Consider the following 19,927-nt stretch of genomic DNA (forward strand, 5'->3'; position numbering starts at 1 on the left):
ACTGCATCTGGAAAGGGGCATGGGCAGGGGGAGAACAGAAACTGCTTGCATTCCTAGCCATGCCAAAGAATATGCTAAGTCCCAGCTGAAGTTACTTGGGTTTGAAGACTCCACAACCAAATCATCATAGAGTGGCTAGAATTTGAGGGTTATTGGAGCATCATCCTCATGGGAGGAAGGAAAGCTCAGAGAGGTGGAGTAGTTTGTTGGCAGCCACATCATCATCTGGAACTCAAATCTTTAACTCCCAATCTAGGGTTCATCTTAAGGTACTACCAACATCACACACATTAGAAAACTTGGAAGGAAGGGACTCATCTTGTCTGGGCTTATTGAAGGTTTTCAGAATGTCTAAATATACCATGACTTAGGCCAACGTGGCCTGTGCTCTTTTCCTACTGTTAAGTTGAGGCAATTGCTCTTTTTATCTGCCATCATAGCATCTCTCTACTAACAAAACCCAAACTGTAGTTTCCTCTAGCTTAGATGTCTTCTGGAAGGTACTGATTTTGGTATAGAATGTTTTCTCTCCTGAATTAAAAGGAGGCATATGAGCTACATGGGGCTTATCAAAGAAACAGTATTATTTGTGTTGCTAAACTAATTGGATTTTGGCATTTTCTTTCTGCAGACATAAAGGTGAATGATGTTGATTATCATGATCTATTTTCCTAGGAAAGGTATTCATGATGAAGAGTCCTCCACATCCTAGACCTGTTATCCATGTGAATAATTTGTCCAAAACCCTAGACTTCCTGTGTTTTCTTCACAATTAAAACATAAATGCACACAATTAAAACATAACTTAATCCTTTTAACATTTGGTTTTAATGGACTCATGTTTCAAACTTAACCTCATTCTAAGTAATAACATCTATCCAACCAGAAGTTTTGTGTTAGTTATGTTTTCCTAATATACACTGAAATAGACACACAACTATTTTTCTTAGAATCTGGGAGCCCACAGAACAAATGAGTGATTACCATCAAATGTCCATACTCTTTAATTTGTGGTTAAACTTGAAGCTAAGAGGACAACAGGGAGGTAAAGATCTTGGAAATCACACCGTACTAAAGATGAACGAAGGCATGAGGGTATTTAGTAGGAGAAAGAAGGCAGAGCATGACTCAAGATTCAACAGTTACCACAAGGAAGGGTCTTGTTCTATACAAGCCATTAAGTTATTTGTTATTAACTTAAAATTCTTTGGCATGGATATGTGCAGGTTGTAAACTTTACACCAGAGGTGGTTGGTAAACACTATATGCACCAGAATTGGGAATATAAGTTCTGGGTGGGGAGTGAGCATTTCAAAGATTCTTAATCAGAAACCCACATTCCTGAAGACAGCTACTACAAGAGCTTCAATCCTTTTTACTGTGGTCTACTGGGAGGTTTGGTAAGTAACAAAATGGGCATTAGGAATGACTTATCATTGGTGAAATGAGTTCTCAAAATATGCGAATTGGCTAGAAATACCATACAGACACTAACATCCCCCATAACATAAATACATAAATAAGGTGTGTGTGTGTGTGTGCGTGTGTGTGTCTGTGTGTGTCTGTGTCTACTTGATCTGGATCGATGCTATTGCTTAAAGTGTAAAATTGGTCCTTTATTTTGTTATGATTAAGCAATACTCTGCTTACTGGTTCTCATCTGGAGAGCTTGTTAAAACGGAGACTGCTGATGTCTGATAATTTGCACTTCTAAGAAATTCTCAGGTGATACCACTGTGTATGGTACAGGGAACACACTTTAAGAACCAGTGCTCTTACCTGATCTGACAACAAGGTCACCTGAATTTTGTTACTAGAATATCTTTGCATCTTCCCTGGATAAGCCTTTTATACAAGGTTCTTACTGGAGTGCCCAAAAGAAAGTTGGGGCATTGTGTTGGTGGAACAGGTTGTCCAACTAGGATTGTGTCTTCTAGTTAAGGTATAGTTAAGATATTGATGATACAAGCATGGATTCCCCACATAAGAGTGGGTTCTTTGTAGCCAGGGAAATTGGGATTTGCTGATTAGCCAGAGCAAAATCTTTTAACTCATCTCTCAGTATCCACTTCTTCCATAGGCAGTCATGGAGCTCAGAACTTAGATGGACCTAATTCTAACCTCTTGACCCTTTTGGGAAAGGTTTGCCATGAAGGAAGGAACAACATCCCCTTTTCGGGATTAAAGGATCCACTGTGGTTGTAAACATGGAAGACATTCCCTAGGTGGACAAGTTCCAGGGAGGAGCTGACTCACTTGCAAAGTGGCTTCATGGGGGTGAGAGGATCAAAAAATGCCAACCTAATGATTATTTACAATTAATCTGACAGTATCATATCAACGAATATAGACATTTGCCCTAGACTTTATCATTTGCCTTGAATGGAGATAATGATAATTATTATTTTTTGCTTTAGATAATAGTTCTGCTATGTCTCTCCTTGAAGCAACCAGGACCTACAAACACAATCCCACTCTGAAAAAAATTCATCATGCACCAACCTACCAAGTGGTTAAGCTAAGAGACTCATGTAAAATATTTTCTCTAAAAATGAATTCACTGCAGGATTTCTTTAAAATAGCAAAGCTCCTGGCTTGCATTCTAGCATGTTACAGACTGTTAAGTACTTGACAGAAAGAATGGAACCAAAAAATAAAAAAGTTCAACCAAAGTGTCAGGAGTCCCAGCTGATGTCAGAAGAGATCCAATTGATGATACAGTGTCTCTGAAGTGACTGTATAAGTCAATGGGAATAGAAGACTGATTTATAAAGTTAGATTCATCCAAATCTCCAGTTGCTTAAGGTAAGTAGCTAATACAACTCTAACTACCCCAGTATATAAATTTGGCTTCCTCAGTTAACTCTATTTGGCACTCACTATCATTAATATGGAGTAGATTTAAGAAGCACCATGGACTAGACCTTGTGGGCAAAAGGCCTAAGGAAATTTTTTTTTTTTTTTTTTTTTTTTTGCATGAACTGAAACTATCAGAGGGAAGGAATCTTTCTGTGGTCAAATGATAAAGATTTTCATGCTAGATAAATCTCTACTCAGTGAGTGTCCCATGTTCACTTCTATCACTGAATGTGTGTTTGATCATTGCTAGTTTCAAGATACAATTTCAACAAGTTAAAAACATAATTCTCATAAAAATATAGTGAATATGTGTCAAAGACTTACTTAACTCATTAATGAGGGAACTAGCATGATGATAAATTTGATTCAAGAATAATTGATATATAATAATGCTAGAATGAGATTGCTGTAATTACATATATAGCTAGTTAACATCTTCTAGGGCAATAAAACTAACTTTTTTTTTTTTTACTAGCCAGAATCATTTAAATTTTTAGTACACAAAAATCTTCAAGTTAAGGAACATGTAACTTCACAGAATATGGAGCCTGATCAAAAGTTAATGGTAAGTTAAATGAAGAGAATTACATAATCTGTGAGTGTGTCCCTTAGACATGCATCCATCCTTTGCCGTATTTTCTAGTTTAGGATAATTTTTCTTAATAATAAAAACGTATGAGTTTTTCCTTGGGTGTTATACCATTATACTGGTAGCGGCCACCAGATGAACTTTCTGCTTTGAAAGGCTGAGTGATTATTTATGATTTCTCCCAGTGCACTTAGTGAAGAATCTTAAACATCATATGCTGATGGTTCTCAAATCTGGTGTGGGGGGAAGGGAGGGTGGAGGACATTAAAATCTCTTGAGGAACTTAAAAAACCCAAGATGCCCAGCCAAAACCCCAGACCAATTCAATAACAATCTCTGAGAATGGGTCATAGGCAGCAGTATATTTAAAGCTCTTCAGGTGATTCTAATATACACCAAGACAGAGAACCACTGTACTACTTAGAATCAGTATCTGTGTGCATGTGTATATATAAATTTATTTTAAAATTTTCATTAATCATTAAACATTGCTCAAATGCCATTTTATTATTTTTATTTATTTTTTCAATTGCCATTTTAAAAGACTGCATTGTGTTTCATCATATAAATGTATTACGATTTATTTGACTATCTCTTATTCCTGGACATTTAATGCTATTTATACTTTTCTGTCTCTCTCTTTTCTATTTTTGCTATAAATTAGATTGCCACAAACTTATTTATATAAAAACTTTATCTACATCTTGGATTATTTCCTTACAATGGGCTGCTGGGAGTGGATTTACAGGTCAAAAAAAAATGCTTAAGGACATCTGAGACATATTACCAAAATGATTTCTACAAAGGCTTATTAATGTATACTTTAAAACTGATAATGTCCTCAATTATTTAGAAAATATTTGCATATTTCAAGAATAATTAAAGCATTTCTCAATGGACATTTTAAATTTAAGTTTAATTTAATCCAGCTAAAATTTATTTTAGTGTGTATATAGAGAGTTAAAGTCCCAATTTGATATTTTCTCTGAATAGTTCCTTTCTCAATGTCATTTGTGAAATAATTCATTCTTTCTCCATTAGTTTATGTAACATAAAGTATGAAGGCTAGTTCTCTTAACTCTAGAGAACAAACTGATGGCTGCCAAAGGGGAAGTGGGGGGGGGGGGATGGGGGAAATAAGCGATGGAAATCAAGAGTACACTTATCTTGATGAGCACTGAGTAATACAGAATTGTTGAATCACTATATTGTGCACCTGAAACTAACACTGTATGTTAACTGTACTGGAGTTTAAATTTATTTATTTTTTAAAAAGATTTTATTTATTTATTTTTGAGAGACGCAGAGAGAGAGAGAGAGAGAGAGAGAGGCAGAGACACAAGCAGAGGGAGAAGCAGGCTCCATGTAGGGAGCCTGATGCGGGACTCCATCTCAGGACTCTAGGATCATGCCTGGGGCTGAAGGCAGGCACTAAACCTCTGAGCCACCCAGGGATCCCTGGAATTAAAATTTTAAAAAATATGTAGATTGGGGGCACCTGAGTGACTCAGTGGTTGAGTGTCTACCTTTGGCTCAGGTTGTGATCCCAGGGTCCTGGGATCAAGTCCTGCATCAGGCTCCCTGGAGCCTGATGTCTCCCTCTGCCTATGTCTCTGCCTCTCTCATGAATAAATAAATAAAATATTTTAAAAATATGCAGATTAGTTAACTGTACTTTGCAATAGTGGATAGACTCACAGATGCACATGAAAAAGATTGACACTAGTAACAATCTATTTTGAGTATATTCTTGTCTCAGTTTTAACCATTACTATTTCTTAGAATGATCTAGTTGTGGTTTTAACTCTTACTCCCTTATAGAACTCATAGGTGTTGAAAAACAACTTGAAAGCTCATCCTCTTTGAGATGGCTTTAATCTGTCTGCAAGCAGCTTGTCGCTTTGCCAATAACAGACCTGCCTAAATCCATCTGTTCTACTTTAAATATTCTCCCTCTGTAATACTGGTTATACCTTTGCATTATCTCTGAAGAAAGGTTTTTCTATGTAATGTTCCAGATTGACGTATTACCAATTCTGAATTTAATGGGATCCATTTTTAGGCATTTTTATTTGTATTTATTTATTTTTAAATATTATTTCTATAATCACCATAGTCTCATTGTCCTATGCTTAAGAACTCCATTGAAAATCATTAAATGAAGCCCAAAGTCCTCAAAGTCAGATTACACAAAGGAAAAGGAAGCCAGGATTATGCTCAAGAAAGCAGAAACATTTTCAATGAATTTAGGACACAAATCTCCTCCCTCACCCACAAGATTCCTTTGTTAGATCCATAGGAAAGGTCAACTTGTTTACTAAGTTTTTTAATGAGTGTACTTCATTAGCTATTGCACTTTTTTAGCTTTGTTATCTTCAAGAAAGCTTTATGGTGCCTTTTCTACTGCCAGGCATCATACAGACCACTAGTCATTGCATGTCACAAAGAGGAAAAGCTGACTTCAGTAAATTTCCACTCACAACTCTCTGATGGCCAAGGAAAGGGTGTATATGCTGTTGTTCTAGAACCTGGAAAGAACTTACACTGACCCATTCACCCTCACCCCCCACCCCCCACCAGTCTCTGTCTTGATCAAGAAGTTGTTTGCTCATTGGAAGGATACACTGCCAGCCGGTGGATCAGAATTAAGTGTGTCACCTGTGGCAAGGGAAGTGGGCATCACTTGCTGGCCCTATAAGTGATCAAACTTTGAAGTGCTTTCCAGCCCCAGAGTCCATGTCAGACCATCTTGGCTTTCAGAAATCTGGCAGGATGGTGGTTATGGTCATTACCCTCATACAAGGGCCCACTTGGGCTTCATAATCTGACAAACTCGAGTAGGCAAACCTTTAGGTATTTCTCTTACTGAAGGCCTGGCTATGGGCTGTTGTAATACCTTCTAGGGAAGAGATCCCTTGATGTCACTTCAAGTAACTTCGGCTAGCAGATGGCTGTGCTGCAAGGTTCTGGTGTGCCTCAGCAACCTTTTTACTTCAAATGAAGAAACAAAACAAAAACAAAAGCCTCAGACACCCTGTTGCAGCTGAGCTGAAGGAGGAAGAGGAGGGAACTTTCCTGAGGCACAGTGCTGGCTCATCTTTTTCAGGAGAAGTTCCAGTAAGGCAGGCCTGATTAGCCTACACCTTGCCTTGGGAACATGAGTTTTTCTTTGGAGGATTCCAAATGGCTGCTTTCTCCAACCATTACAAACCCCAAGCCTTCCTGTCCTGCTTCCCCTTTGCCCTCAAAGTACTTACAGAGCAAGCAGCAAAGGATGGGGCCAACTGCTCAAAGCAAGCCCTAGCTTGGTAGAAACTTCCAAGAAAGTTCTTGCAAATACACTTCTCTACTGGCAGTGAGAGTAAGGGGAAGACATGGTCCTGGGCTGGCTTCTTCCAGGAGCCAACCGTGTGCCAAGAATCTGTGTCCAAGAAGTTTCCTAGGGAAGCATCCCTCTGCTACCCTGGGAGACCGAGGAGGAAGTGGAGGAAGTAAATGGAGAAAGGGATAGAAGCCAAGCAAGACGAGATCATTCTGTGAGGAGCTCTGATGTATAAAACACACATCAAGGCCAAGGTGCTGGGTGCTTGGAGCCCTACACCAATCAGTTATTGGTGAAAATCACTGAATGGGGCAAGGGAGACAAAAACTCCCAGACATTTCTGGAACTCTAAGGATGAGGCAATCCTTTATGGGGTTATATACAGACAATTCTTTGCATGGGGAAAGTCATAGGTTGCCTTTAGCAGCAAAACCTGCAGAAGCTATGCAGTGAGGAGGTAAGAAAGATCCAAGAGAGTCTTATGGGGAGCTACTGTGTCCACTATAGGAACCCTCTGGGGATAGATTTTACAGCTCCAGGCTGAACAGTACCCCAGAATTAGAGAGAAGCTATCTTGCCAAAAAGCAGGTGGTAAGCCATCTGTGGGCTCTGTGGGAACATGAGGGCATATCCTGCTTAGGGAATCTTGCCAGTCAGCAGGGTGGAATGCCTGGCCAGGTCACCCTGAAACCCGCCTGGCCAGCTCCTTTGTGGGTGTCAACACCTTTTTTCCATTCCCAGGGTGTGGGTGATATGTAGATCACAGAATGTTTTTGTGTCATTAAACTGTGTATACACCTATGGAGTTGTTACTGATAACAGCCCAAAAGAGAATTGCCCTGCATATAAAAATTACATTTTTAATCCTTACCACTCTGAGAAGTTCAACAACCCTCCTCAGTCTTGTTTACTATCCAGGACCCGTGGCTACTCAGCCACTCATCCAAAGGCCCTAATAATAGGGAATGATCACTGAGTGCTTAGTGTCTGCCAAGCCCTGTTTAGATCCTTGGATGTGATAACTCAGTGTAAAAGTCCCAGCAACTCTGCGAAATGGGTGCCTTTAGTGTCTCTACTTTACAGATAGGAAATAAAAGCACAGAGGGGTTAAGGCCTAGAGTACCATAGCTAGTGAATGGCAGAGTTGGGATTTGAAGCCAGAGAGCCTGAATCCAGAGTCTTTGCCATCGACCACTGAGTTACAGTATGGTGAACATACAGCCCTAAGTGTTTATGACTAGATTCTGGATGTGAAAACGCCACAATTCCATCAGGATTCAGTTCAAGGCCTGTGAATGAATTCCACTTCAAAAGTTATACCCCACTTTGACCCTCGTTTACTCTTCTTACAGTGTAATTGGTGAGAGATGAGAGATAAGGGAAAGGGAAGGGACTTGGCCAAGGTCATGCAGTTCTTAGTATCCGTAGAGCCTCATTCTTGGTCTATGGTCATTCTATCCTCCACATTGTCTCATTCAGACTCTCCATTCAGTTACTTTCTTCCTTGGAAACAATAGCTAGGAATAGTTAACATTTACTAAGTCCTTAATATAATATATACCAGGTGCTTTGCTAAGTACTCCACATGTGTCACTTTGTTTAATTCTAAGTTATATGCCTATGCATAGGCATGTTTTATTATCTCCATTTTTTCAGATGGAAAAATCAGAGCCTTATGCAGGTTTAAATATTTTGCCTGAGGTTATATAATTAGCAAGTAACAAAACCTAAATTTCTTTTGTTATAGAATCAATTGCTTTAATTAGTGTCAAGAAAAAATTATCCAAAACTTGGAAATAAAGCAAAAGGACAATAGCATCCTTTCATATCATATTGAAACACTGTTTAATAGACTCACCCAAGGATCACTTAATTTTCTAAGGGAATGTGCCTTTGTTTTGCTTACTATTTTTCTTCTCTCTCAATAACTGCTTTATTGGGATATAATTGATGCACAATAAAGGCACATATGGAAAGCCTGCAGTATGATACATTTTGTTATATGTACATTATCATGAAACCATCACTATGATCAAGATAATAAATCACTCCAAAAGTTTTTACTATTTACTCTCAATTGGAGACCAGACAACCAAGTTAGATGTTACTTATAGAAGACTGGGCAAACGACTTTCATCCAGTAGAGATGCAAATGATTTCCCTTTGGGAGAAAACATAATCCCAAGTGTTACAGTTGTATTGCCCTATGGAACATTAATCAGTGTCATACTTAGCTGAGAAATTCATTTTAACACACCCTTCCTGACTGTCTATATGAATCTTTGTTTCTCAAATGCTCTGTGAACTTTACAGCTTCCTGGTGCACTAATGATGTGAATGAACCTTTGATCTATATTCACTGTATGTTGGTAGGAGAGTCATATTTTAACTCGAAATTGTATTTTGCCAATTGTATTTTGAGTTTGCATGTGTACATCTCAAAATGAGTTGATGTATTCTTTTTTAAAATTTTTTTTTTTATTTATGATAATCAGAGAGAGAGAGAGATCAAGAGGCAGAGACACAGGCAGAGGGAGAAGCAAGCTCCATGCACCGGGAGCCCGACGTGGGATTCGATCCCGGGTCTCCAGGATCGCGCCCTGGGCCAAAGGCAGGCGCCAACCGCTGCGCCACCCAGGGATCCCAAGTTGATGTATTCTTATGTCCACAGGCCCTTCCAGACAGCAATCAGAGTACACATTGTCTTATCCATCTAACGATGGTATGGTTAGATGGATAGTTAGATCTTCCAGATCGTTCTAGAAGATCACGGCTGCCATGTTAAAAAGCAAGTTTGTGATCTCACTGATTCTTATTTGGTATATACTGTTGGAGTGACCTGGCAAATACAGTGTACACAGAATTCATGCCTTGAATCTCTCTGAGTTCCTGTTCTTTCCATTCTACCAGATTTGAGACTTCTTTTTCTGTAGCTACACAAATATCTAAAATTTCCATAAATTTGCTTTCTAGGAGGCAGGTATCATAGACAGACAGGCTTTTCTGGCCCTGCAGTTGATGTAACTAGACTCTCAGGGGGATGTGAAGAAAATAGAAGATTTCATGAATAACAAAATGTTATTAAGACAAAAGCCACCAGAAAAGGTTACTCTGCTTTAATCACAAGTGCAAACACGGCTCCCTTCAAACAGATTTATGTGTTGCTTTTTGGAGGTAGCAGCAGGTTTGTTCACATTTTCTAAGGAATCAGATCTCATGCTTATTAATCATTTGGTCCCTCAGGAGCAAACCTGATGAAAATGCTTAACTATTTAACTTTGACTGAAATCCTCTAAATCCCTGTCATTTTGTTTGCCATAACATGACCCCTCAACCTTCCCCTGCCTTCTTTAACTGGTCAGCTTCCCTCCAGCTTTCAAAATTCAGCACAAATGCCATCTCCCGGAGGAGGCTGGTGGCCTGGGCCAAGGTTCCTCTGGATTCCTGTGTGTCAGGTGTCCTGTCCTGGTATTGTTTACCTTGTGCTACAGTAGTCTCTTCATGTTATCCACATCTCCCATTACCCTAGGACAGGTTCTCAAAGGATATCCTTTTAGTGCCAGTGGCTAGCACACAGAAATCATTGAGTAAGTATTTTTGAGGACAAAAACCATAGCTCACACTTCTTTATAACATTTTTTTGTTTGTTTGTTTCACATAATGCTGTGTCTCAAGCTTGAGTATGGACTCACATTTTTGTTGCTTAATTATTTCTTGCAGCTTTCTGGTACCAGTCTCTCTTTGACCATTTAAGGCAATATGTTGTCAACTATTTTGAACATGCTAATATTTATGAGAGAGTCCATCCAATAAGCAACTTAAGAAATTATACACACCCACCCACACACATTCATTCACTGGCCTCAGTATCTTGGGTGGTGAAGTACTGAGGGCTTAGAGGACATCCAAGTGTTAGAGAAACACATTAAGGTTTCTTTTCCAGAGAATTTACAGACCACTCTTGGCCATTTGGATGTTATTTTTGTAGGGCCTGATTAATGCACCCAGAAAATGTAGCTTCATGCAATATTTATCAATGGCTCTGGGTCTAAGCAGATGGAAGTTTATTAAAGCTTCCCATACATGAAGCCATGAAGATATACCTTACCCTCTTCCCCTTATTTAGACTTGACCAGGTCCTTTAGAAATGGCCTGGACATCAGAACCAGTACTATTTCAAAACAGTTTGTGGACTTTGGTTGAAAAATAAATTTTAGAAATAAACAGTTTTCTGAAAAAAAAAAATGAGTTCCCTAATTGAGAAAATAGCATTTTTAAATATAAGTATAGAATCAGAGATCTTAAAAAGGTCTTGAAAGTTAAAGTCAGGTTTTGTTTTTTTTTCTTTAAGAAGAATGTTGGTTGAGGAGTGCTAGTTGGCATATGGTCCAGGACTAGCAGCATCCATCAGCGTCCCCAGGGAACTTGCTAGAAATACAAATTCATGAACCCCGTTCTAGATCTGCTGAATTAGAGTCTGAGGGTACTTCCCCAAAATTTGTTTTAACAATCTTTCCATGTGATCCTGATGGTCACTAGTTTGTGACGTACAGAACTAAGTTTCCAGAAGGTCAGCCGTCAAAACTTCCAGAAGGTTTGCTTCCTTAGGAAGCAAAATAATTAGTTCTGCAGAGTTTTCCACAGACCAGAGCTTGTAAAAGTTAAGCTGCATAAAAGTCACCAGGAGAGCTTCTTAAAACACAGATTCTTGAGCTCCAATCTCAGAGATTCTAATCCAGTAGGTTTGGAGTGAGGCTTATGATTTTGTATTATTATCAAGTCACATAGTGATTCTGGTGGTCCTTGGATGACAGTTTGAGTAGTGAGGATGGCTACCCAGAAAGCTATGAGCTCATCTTGCATGGCTACAAAAGCTATACTCTATCTACCTGGAACATCATGAAGGCTTGGTGATCACAAGGAGGGTTTTTTTTCCCCCTTGTAAGAAAAATATTACCGGGTTCTTTGCTATTTAAAAATAGCACAGAAGCCTTTGGGGCAGGTTCCTTTCTATAGCTTCACAAGGCAACAACCTTGTGCATTTTTTTTTCCCTTTCAGATCTTTTTTGATCAGGAGAGTCAGTTAAATATCAGTATGTAAATGCTGCTGGGGGCAGAGCTGATAGCATTACCCACTCCAGCGCTTCCCAGCTGGAGCTCCTCACCAAAGAAATGAATGCATAAAGAAGAAATGACTGTAATGTCTGCATCTCATAGTAATGTCTGGCTGTCACAGAGTCTGCATCTAAGTTCTGAATCATCTCCTTGAGTGCTATGGCCTCAACAGAAGAAAAGCATGGGCCATCAAATGAAGTGAAAATTGCTCATTCATTGTTTTCCATGAGATTAAACCGGACAGAGGAAATAATAGAGTTGACCATCTGTGTGTCCATAGGCTATTTACTAAACCTCTCTGAGCTTCTGTCCTGCCAGCTGTGAAGCAGAATTAAGAGTACATACCTAAATGCTGCTGTGAACAGAACTACTCTGTGTGGCTCATAGACCAGCAGCATCAGCATTACCAGAGAGTCTGTTAGAAATGCAGAATCTCAGGCCCCACTCCAAACCACCTGAGTCATAACATCTGGGGGTGGGGGTCAGCAAACTGTTTTAACTAGCCCTCTAAGGGATTCTGATGCACACTGAAGTTTGAGCAACAGTGAATATGATGACTGAGAGTAGATTCTAATGGTGAAGGATGGCTTAAGGAGTGAGGCTACAGTGCTTCAAATGCTTACTTGCTGTGTGATCTCAGGCAAGATGTTAATCTCTCTGAGCCTTATTTTCCTCATCACAGAAATGATTGCTATTGTAAAAATTAAATGAATTAATACATGTAAAATAGCAGAAAGCCGGAAACATAGGGCATATAATAACTCTTTAAAACTGTTGCCTCTGAACCATGGGATCATGGTTGAACACTTTTTTCTTTTATACTTCTCTTTACACACTTTTTCTACAATTATCATGAATTGCATTCATAACCAGGAGAAACACTATAAAAATGATTTCTGTTGAAGGAGGGCAAATATTAACAGCTGAAGTAGATGAGGTGATGGGTTTGGCTAAGGAATATCCCATGGGTTATCATGAGTCTTCCCTACACCAATGCCATTATCCATATAGCCAAGCATACCTTTTATTGGCTTCTGAACACACAGGTGTGAGTTTGATCATTCCTATGCAATCAATCAGGAGGAACATCTTCTTAGGCCTTATTAACCATAGGCATGGGCTCAAAATAGATTAGACTGAGGTGTGCTCCCATCCCTCCTTGTAACCATTAGGTGAACAAACCAGACTAGCCTATGAGATAGACCATCATCTGATAAGCTACCCTAGACCAAGCAGTTCCCAGCAGACCCACTCACTGACCACAGAATGAGCTCAACCAAGACTAAGAAAACTGCACAACTGAAATCAGCCCAATTTGCTGACTTGGTAGAATCATGAGCTAAATAAATGATGCTTTTTGAAGCTACTACATTTTGTGGTTATTTGTTACCCAGTGAAAGCTAACCAATATGCTGGATATACCTCAACAGTTTGCTATAGTGTCATCATCCTGTTCTGCCTTCCATACCCAGTAGTCAAACTTCTTTTCACTTTTTTTATGTTAGGAGTTTTACAGATAGTTGGACTATCAGTATGAGTAAGTAGCAGGCAGTAAGTAGAGCAGAAATAAAGCATGCTTGGAAGACACGACAATAATGGAAGGTACTGTCTTCACATCCTTTAATAAAAGAAAATAGGCCAAGAGGAAAAAAAGAAGACTGACTTAATATAAATTTTTCATATGGCATATCAGGAACAACCAGTAATTCTATTCTTAGCCTTTTTCTCTATTGAAGCTGAAATTTATTTTCAGGTTAATGTCTATCTTGGTCTGAAAAGTTGTGGGCCAGGACAGGAAGAATGCAGTTGGTAAAATAAAATGTTGTCATCCCATTTCATTGCAGGAGGCGAAAAAAAAAAAAAAATCAATGCAGGGCTGGACCCAGATGTCACCACCAATCTGCCCAAGTGATTGTTGGTGGCACACATTTACTGATCTGCTGATGGCCATCAATTAATGAGTCATCAGGTTCAGTAATCTGGGCAGAATTAGGATGTTCTCTGTAGCTTTAAGGAGTAGAAATTCTTTGCCTTAGCTGTTGAAATACTGCCTATTCTTTTCTAGCTTTGGGATCAACCAGATTTTAATTAGATGAATTAATCCATCTGGAGTACCTAGAAGCACCATAGTTGACACACAGTTGACTCACTGTGTGCCAGGCAGTGTCTGACCTCTTCGTGAGTGCTAATCCTTACAACAACCCTATTATCATCACCACTATTTTGCAAATAAAGAAACAGGACGGAAAGGCTAAATAGCTTCCCCCTTTGTCTGAGACCAGAGTGTCCACCATTAACCAGATCATGACCAGAGGCCAGCACAGTGTGGGGACACGGCAGATGTTCGATAAATACTGTGTCTGACTTATCATATAAGCCCTAACAGGGATGTTGCTCCTTGGGGACTGGTGAGCACTTCTTGAGAATAAGTACTAGTGATGAGTATTGATTTATTTCTCTCTTGTATCTCTATCTTTCCATTTAAAAGACCACTCTTACCACATCTATTCTTTCTGAATTTCAAAGGGACCACGAAATTCTTTAGAGTGTAAAAGGTGGCAATTTGGTAGGAAGTTTAGTAGACTTGTCTGGAAAGTGACTTATCCCCACAAGCAAGAAGTTTTCACTTGGAGTCTGTGTGTGGATGATGACAGGAGTACCCCCTAAAAAAACCAATCACTGTCAAGGTAGCTCACCTCTATTCCTTCTTCTCTAAGATGTTTTAGCCAAACATCAACATTTCCTGGGCTCAGAGTCTTTCAGTCTTTATTGATAAGAAGAATCTTGCAAGTGCAATTTTGCTCTCCCTCTCAATAAATAGGTCAGCCCCTTTTATCTCTTTCCTACCATCTTCTACTCCCACCCCACATACCCATACAGATGTGCACAGAACATGCACACCCACCATTCTTTCTTTTGCTCCAAACCAGAAAAATTCAATATGAGACTGATCTTTGAAATATAATGGCTCAGAATCAGTTCAGAATCAATATGTCCCCAGCAAAACCATCAGAATTCTGAGTTTTCCCAGCAGGCTTCAGACAGAAATGGAATCAACATAAACAAACATAAAATGAATTCCAATGAGCTCTACTAAATAACACCAATGCTTGAGAACACTCTTTGCCTGGGATGAAGAACATGCTACTTTGAAGTCTCAGATGTCAGTAGAGGTACATTTAAAATTTCAATCATGGTGTGAATGAACATACTTTTATTCCTTGACAATTTTGGGAGCAGAAAGTTGATTTTATATGGGGACAAGATGGGACATAGCTTGTGATTTACATGTGCTCCTGAGGTTTCAAATATACAGTTTCAAAAACAGAAAAAATAAGCAAGTCACAACAACTTCTCTACTTAATTATAAATCCATTTAAAAACATGTATTGAGGGGGCACAGGGTGGTTCACTTGGTTAAGCATCTGACTCTTGATGCTTTGGCTCAGGTCATGATCTCAGGGTCATGATCTTGATCAAGCCCCTCATTGGGCTCCATGCTCAGCAGAGAGTCTGCTTGAGATTCTTTCTCTCTCTCTCTCACTCTGCCCCTCTGCTCCCCGACCCCTGTGAAAGGTGGACACTCTTTCACTCTCAAAAAAAAAAAAAAAAAAAAGAAAAGAAAAGATCAAAACATTAATGTGTGGACTTTTTAGTGTATGTATGTGTAAAAGATGGATAAGATAGCATTCCTGTCACCAAGTTTGTAGTTGAGTTCAAGTGCAAGAACATGGATCTGGGGATGTACCCAGGGTGAGGACCTAAATGCAACACTTTGAAATCCAGGGAAACAGTATTTTTTAGACTCACAGATTCAAATGAATACTCATTTTCCCGAAACATATTCTGATAGCTAATCGAAGTTCTCACAATCAGGAATTTCCTTTGCACTACCAAACTCCTGACATAAAAATGAAGTGTTTTCTTAAGTGTAGAAAACAAAGCATAAGGATGTGTTTGGATGGTCCAAATTCTTTTATGCTGACTATCAGTTCCAGTTATTCAAAGAGGTGTCTGCTGCATTCTGCATTCTGATCTCCCTAAAATCAAAGACATGCTGAATTTTCCCAAGTGCACATTAAAGAAATAAGAAAGCAAGTGAGGTAAGAGAGGAGACTTCTCAGGAAAAGGATATGTAATGTCAGATGGTTTTGGGGAGAGGGAAACCAGAATATTCCTTAAACTTTCCAAACACATCCTTTCCCCACCCCACACTTGCCTGGTATATCCTGACTGAAGATTTCACAGATATTTTCTGTGACTGGGCCAACTTCCCTTTTAAATAGTATGGCAACACTCCACACTACTTACCTGGAGCATCTGGTGCAATGTAGTGGTTACCAACATGGATTTGAGAGTGAGATTGCCTCAGTTCAAATCCTGGCTTTGCCACTCACTGGCTGTGTACCTTAGCCAAACCCCTTCACCTTACCGTACCTCAGTTTCCTTATCAGTAAAATGGGGATAATAATATTTGTCACCTCATAGGATTTTTATGAAGACTAAATGAGGCAATATTTATGAAAATTATTAGAACAGTGCCTGGCATATAGTAAGTGCTAAATAAGTGTTCATTTAAGAGGTAAACATTCTAGGGAATCCCTGGGTGGCTCAGCGGTTTAGAACCTGCCTTTGGCCCAGGGTGCGATCCTGAAGTCCTGGGATCAAGTCCCACGTCGGGCTCCCTGCATGGAGCCTGCTTCTCCCTCTGCCTGTGTCTCTGCCTCTCTCTCTGTCTCTCATGAATAAATAAATAAAATCTTTAAAAAAATAAAAAGAGGTAAACATTCTAGAATGAGGTATTTAATATGTCCCTCTCAAACATAAGTTCCAACTTACTGTTTTATGTCACTGAGGTGCACTAGATATCTGATACACAAGGCTGGAGTAGGGAAAGCATTACTAATATCATTACTATGGTTGATAGTTAACATTCATGGAATGCTTGCTCTATGTCCAGCACTGCAGTCAAAACTATATGCATTATCTAATTCATCTCTGCAATAACTCTTAGAAATAGATACTCTGTTGATACCTGTTTGTCAGATGAGAAAACTGAGGCTCAGTAGGGCCTAATAACCTGCTCAAGGTAACACAGCCAGAAGTGCTGGTTTATTCCCAAGAGACTGAGGAGTACACCAAGTCCTGGATCATTTGAGAAAGTTTGCACAGTAGTGACTGGGAACTAAGGCAAAGAGATCAGGACTTTATGGTAGCCATGAAAATGTGTCCTTCAGATTTTTGCTTGCAGGCAGGGCTTGATTACCACCTCCCTACACACACACACACACACACACATACACACACCTTGATATTGGGCTAGACTCAGTGACAGGTTTCCAAAGATTAGAGTAAGGGAAGGGAAAAACAGTAACTTTATAGTGGAGTCACCTGGCAAATGCTACTCTACGCAAATATAACATCACCAGTGATGTCATGTGGATTTGCTACACGCCCTGGTGTGAGATGATGGGTAGAACACTTCACTTCTACCATATTCTTTCCCAAAACCTAGAACCCCAGTCTAATGATGAGAATAACAGATAAACCCAGATTGGGTGATGTTCTGTGGGTATCTGGCCAATGCTCCTCAAGACTACCAGGGTTGTAAAAAACAAAGAAAGATGAAGAGACTATCACAGAAAGGAGACAGGGGAGACACAATTAAATGCAGTGTGGTACCTGGATTGGGCCCCAGAATAGGAAGAGAACATTTGTAGAAAGGCTAGTGGAATCCACATAAAATCTTGAGTTTGATTAATAGTAATGGACTAATGTCAATTTCCTCGTTGTGACAAATGTACCATGATAATATAAGGCATAACAGTGGGGGAAATTGGAAGAGGAGTATACATTCTTCAGGGGAGAGGTATACTATCTTCACAACTTTTATGCAAATCTAAAATTATTTCAAAATAAAAACATTATTTAAAACTGCCCCCAGAAATTGTGATTTGATTGGCTTAGGATATGGCCTGGACTTTGACATTTTTATAAGATCCTAGGCAATCCTGATGTGCAGACAAGTTTTGGAAACCACTGGTCTACATTCTTTTTCTTTTTTAAAATTTTATTCATTTATGTGAGAGAGAGCAAGAGTGAGAGAGAGCATAGAGGGAGAAGCTGACTCCCCGCTGAGCAGAGAGCCCACCATGTGACTTGATCCCAGGGCTCTGGGATCACGATCTGAGCCAAAGGCAGACACTTAATTGACAGTCACCTAGATACCCCGCTAGTCTACATTCTTAAGAGCTACACAGTTGAGTGGTAAAGCCAGTTTTTAAGTAAAGTCACAAGGGGCACTTGTGTTAAGTCCGGTCCTTCTCCTGAGCTACTGGCTCCATCTCTGTGATCATAGTGCAGTGGTTCTTCCTGGTGAATGTATTCCTGGTGAACAGGCCACATCTACTCTCAGAAAAGGATTTCAATTTCTGTGGCAGTAACCACTAGGCAACCAATCAGCTGAAAAAGCTGAATAAGTTCTGTATTTATCCCATAAAAAATCCCTTAGTCTGTGGGGAACTTGGAACTCAACTGTTCCCATAGCCTTGGGTTTCCTGGCTTGCAGGTCAAAACCCCTGCAATACATCTCTCTGCTTTGTTTTATTCAGTATGCATTTTGGTTTTTGACACTCTCCAACATGCACTGAATTTATTCCTAAGAAGCTAGGTGAATGGAACACCAGTAAATCAATTCCCATTTTAAGTGCGTAGTGAGAGCTGACTGTTTAAAGATTTTTTTGAAGAGAACCTGTGGGCAATGAGAGCTTCCTCCTATAACAGGGGTCCCGTGTTAGCTCATTTAATTTATTTTGAAAATTTGGGGTCTAATGTTTTCTTGCAGCAGGGTGCTTCATAGCCTGGTCATCCCCTCCCCTCCAAAAAGGGCTACTAAAGTCGTAGCTACTATAATGGCTGCTGGAGGTGCCCTGCCCTGATCCTTATTACTCCTAACTGGCAGGTGCACCAGTTCCCTGGATGTGCAAACACACCAGCCTTGCTCCTGCCTCAGGAATTTGTACCAACCTTCTGAAATACTCTCTCCATTGGGATGGGTCCCTCCTCATCTGGAGCTTAACTGCCATTTCTTCAGAGGGGCCTTCCCTGCCTCTCTTGTTACCCCCTCACCCGATTTTAGCCTCTTGCTTAGCCTCCAGCCCCATCTGATACTGCTGTTTCTGTGTTTTTCAGTTTATCTCCTCCTGCTAATGTGTTATTTCCACGAGAGGAAATCTTGCCTGATGTTCACTTGTTTTCCCAGTGCCTAGAGGAGCAGTCGGCATATAGATGCTCAGTAAATATGTGGTGGATGACAGGAAGAATAAAGGAGAACTGATGGATGCTGTGTGCTCCTACTCTGAGTGATGAAGACCCACAGGGTTCAACCCACTGGATGCCCTCTGGGGCTCAGGAAGCATTGCCAGGCTGCCCGTAGATCACTGAACAAAGAAGCTGCCCCTATCTTGATTGTAGCTCTCTGCCAGCCTGCCCCTTGAGGTCTGTCCCAATCTGTGGTTCTGGCCAAGGCCTCTGCTGCTCTTTCCAGCTCAAAGTGGTCCAGCTTTGGCAGGGTTCAGAATGCTGAATACCCCCAGCCACACAGACCTCCCATGCATGGGGTGGGCAGCCCCAGACCTCTTGTTTGGCTCTGTGAAAGCTCAGCAAGGCTGCAGACGCTCCTATTACCCCTAGCAGCTGCTTCCCAGAGGAGTTCCATAGCTCATCTCATGCCAGCGACCCCCCCACCCCCCTGCAAGCCTGCAGTGATTGCTGGCCCCACAGTGTCATTGGAGCCATTGGCATCACTCTCCAGGATGCTGACAGCAAACACTGAAAGTCAAACCCTCTAGAGCCCCCTGCCTGCTCTTCCAGGGCTCTGTGAGCCTTGCCTCTTCTGGAACGATGATTGTGGATTGAGGCAATCAAGGTCAGGAAAATGCACGCAGGCCCCAACTCAGGCCAGCAGGCAGGTCTGCAAACATCAAAATTACCCAGTTCAAAATGAAGCCTGGCTGCTGAGAAATGGTCATCTGGGAGGCCCC

At 40.3% G+C, this 19,927-nt stretch overlaps 1 protein-coding gene and 1 long non-coding RNA gene across 6 annotated transcripts in view; one reads left to right on the forward strand and one right to left on the reverse strand.

Moving 5' to 3' along the window:
* LOC144297954 (uncharacterized) overlaps positions 1-3,424 on the forward strand; it is a 122,714-nt gene extending 119,290 nt beyond the window's left edge. For all 3 annotated transcript variants that reach the window (XR_013364910.1, XR_013364909.1, XR_013364911.1), the window contains 2 exons: positions 2,418-2,805; positions 3,335-3,424. This is a non-coding gene — a long non-coding RNA (uncharacterized LOC144297954). The remainder of the gene's footprint in view (positions 1-2,417; positions 2,806-3,334) is intronic.
* The window catches only part of SNAP25 (synaptosome associated protein 25), a 78,950-nt gene that overhangs the window by 38,568 nt on the left and 20,455 nt on the right, over positions 1-19,927 (reverse strand). The gene's annotated exons all lie outside the window — the stretch shown is intronic.

This window comes from Canis aureus, chromosome 26 (genome assembly GCF_053574225.1).
Source record: "Canis aureus isolate CA01 chromosome 26, VMU_Caureus_v.1.0, whole genome shotgun sequence".
NCBI classification, from domain to species: Eukaryota; Metazoa; Chordata; class Mammalia; order Carnivora; family Canidae; genus Canis; species Canis aureus.